Genomic DNA, 2,486 nt, shown 5'->3' on the forward strand with positions numbered 1-2,486 from the left:
AATAATAATAAACCATGTAAAAAAATTCTCCACCTCAATAAATTTTGAGATGTGACTGCTATGAAAGAGAAGTGCAGGGCCCTCTGGAGGAGATAGCAAAGGCGGACTGGGTTGGATTGGGCATGCCTGCTGAGGAAGTGGTGCTCATATGAGATCTGAGGGGGAAGAGCTGGGAAATGCCAGGTTGCAGGCAGTGGGAAGGACAGAGTTCAAGCTTCAGGGCAGAGCAGAGCTTTTATTATTTGAGAAAGAGAAAGGAGGCTGGAGAGTCAGAGCAGTGTGATGGAATCAGTGACCTGCAGAAATGAAAGAACAAGGCCGGGTCAGGCAGAGCCTTGCAAAGTTTCAAAAACACCACTGACTCTGTTCATCGTCTGACTGTCTTGGTGCACCGAGGTGTGCCAGGGTTTGTTGAGGTCCTGACCTTTGTTCTTTCTCCTTCGTCAGACTGTCTACTTTTCCATCAGCTCATTGCTCAAACCGACACTTGCCAAACCAGCCACAGGCAAACCTGGCAGATGGACTGTCTTGGTCAAACCAGAAACACAGGTTTTAGAATGTCTTGAGCAACAGTGGTGAGGCCACTTGTAATGTCATCAACTCCAGAGGCTCACAAAGAACTCTCTACCTGTGTCTTCCTTCAGCTTAGATCACACCTTTGAAGTAAGCTGTAGAAACCTTATAAGCTTGTGAATATAGTCAAGCCCCTCAAACCTTAAAAAATAAACCCCATGATAAAACCTCCCTGTCTTTCTCTTTACTGTCCCCAGCCAAGGTTCCTCCCCTCATTGTTCAGGGTTCCAGCAAGACATGGATGGTGTGTTCATATTAGGATAGTTCATGGAAAGTTTAATAAATAACTCTATAAAGGTGTGGGCAGTATGGAGCAAAACACAAGGGGTGAGAGAAGACCCCAGAACTAGGAGAGCAGAAGTACTACCACTCCAGGGCCTGAAAAAAGGTGGAAGGTTACCTGAACCCAGCTGGAGAGAGCTGTACCCTTGAGTTGAGTGAATGAAGCAGACTCTGTAAGGAAGGAATTGGGGGACTATATGTCCCCACCTCACTCTCCATCTTCCCTCCAATCTCCAGGGTTCACTGTTGGCCAAACTCAATGGAGTCATGGGAACCTTTTGAAGTTGACTTATATTTGGGACAGAGAGCAGAGTGGTGAAGGGGAGAGTGGATCTGGAGGGACAAAGGGGAGACATCTGGCACATTCCCTCATTCCGACTTCACTCTACAACCTAATTTCTTTTCACCCCCACTCAACTGAAACAGCTCTAGCCAAACTCACTATATGGTAATTGCCAAATCCACTGGATATGTCTGAGGCCTCTCTGCTGCCTTCAACACAACTGACCACTTCCTCCTTCTTCTTTTTAAAAAAAATTAAATCTTTATTGTTCAGATTATTACAGTTGTTCCTCTTTTTTCCCCCCATAGCTCCCCTCCACCCGGTTCCCACCCCACCCTCTGCCCTTACCTCCCTCACTGTCCTCATCCATAGGTGTACAATTTTTTTCCAGTCTCTTCCCGCACCCCCACCCCTTTCCCCCCGAGAATTGTCAGTCCACTCCCTTTCTATGCCCCTGATTCTATTATATTCACCAATTTATTCTGTTCATCAGATTATTTATTCACTTGATTTTTAGATTCACTTGTTGATAGATGTGTATTTGTTGTTCATAATTTGTATCTTTACCTTTTTCTTCTTCCTCTTCTTAAAGGATACCTTTCAGCATTTCATATAATACTGGTTTGGTGGTGATGAACTCCTTTAGCTTTTTCTTATCTGTGAAGCTCTTTATCTGACCTTCAATTCTGAATGATAGCTTTGCTGGATAAAGTAATCTTGGTTGTAGGTTCTTGCTATTCATCACTTTGAATATTTCTTGCCACTCCCTTCTGGCCTGCAAAGTTTCTGTTGAGAAATCAGCTGACAGTCGTATGGGTACTCCCTTATAGGTAACTGACTTTTTTTCTCTTGCTGCTTTTAAGATTCTCTCTTTGTCTTTTGCTCTTGGCATTTTAATTATGATGTGTCTTGGTGTGGTCCTCTTTGGATTCCTTTTGTTTGGGGTTCTCTGCGCTTCCTGGACTTGGAAGTCTATTTCTTTCACCAGGTAGGGGAAGTTTTCTGTCATTATTTCTTCAAATAGGTTTTCAATATCTTGCCCTCTCTCTTCTTCTGGTACCCCTATAATTCTGATGTTGGTACGCTTGAAGTTGTCCCAGAGGCTCCTTACACTATCTTCGTATTTTTGGATTCTTTTTTCATTTTGCTTTTCCGGTTGGGTGTTTTTTGCTTCTTCGCATTTCAAATCTTTGACTTGATCCTTGCGACCCTCTGGTCTGCTGTTGGGAGTCTGTATAATATTCTTTATTTCAGTCAATGTATGCTTAATTTCTAGTTGGTCCTTTATCACAACATCGAGGGTCTCACTAGATTTCTTAAGGATCTCAATACATTTATCGGCGGTTTC

This window comes from Myotis brandtii, unplaced genomic scaffold, assembly GCF_000412655.1.
Source record: "Myotis brandtii unplaced genomic scaffold, ASM41265v1 scaffold520, whole genome shotgun sequence".
Taxonomy (NCBI): Eukaryota; Metazoa; Chordata; class Mammalia; order Chiroptera; family Vespertilionidae; genus Myotis; species Myotis brandtii.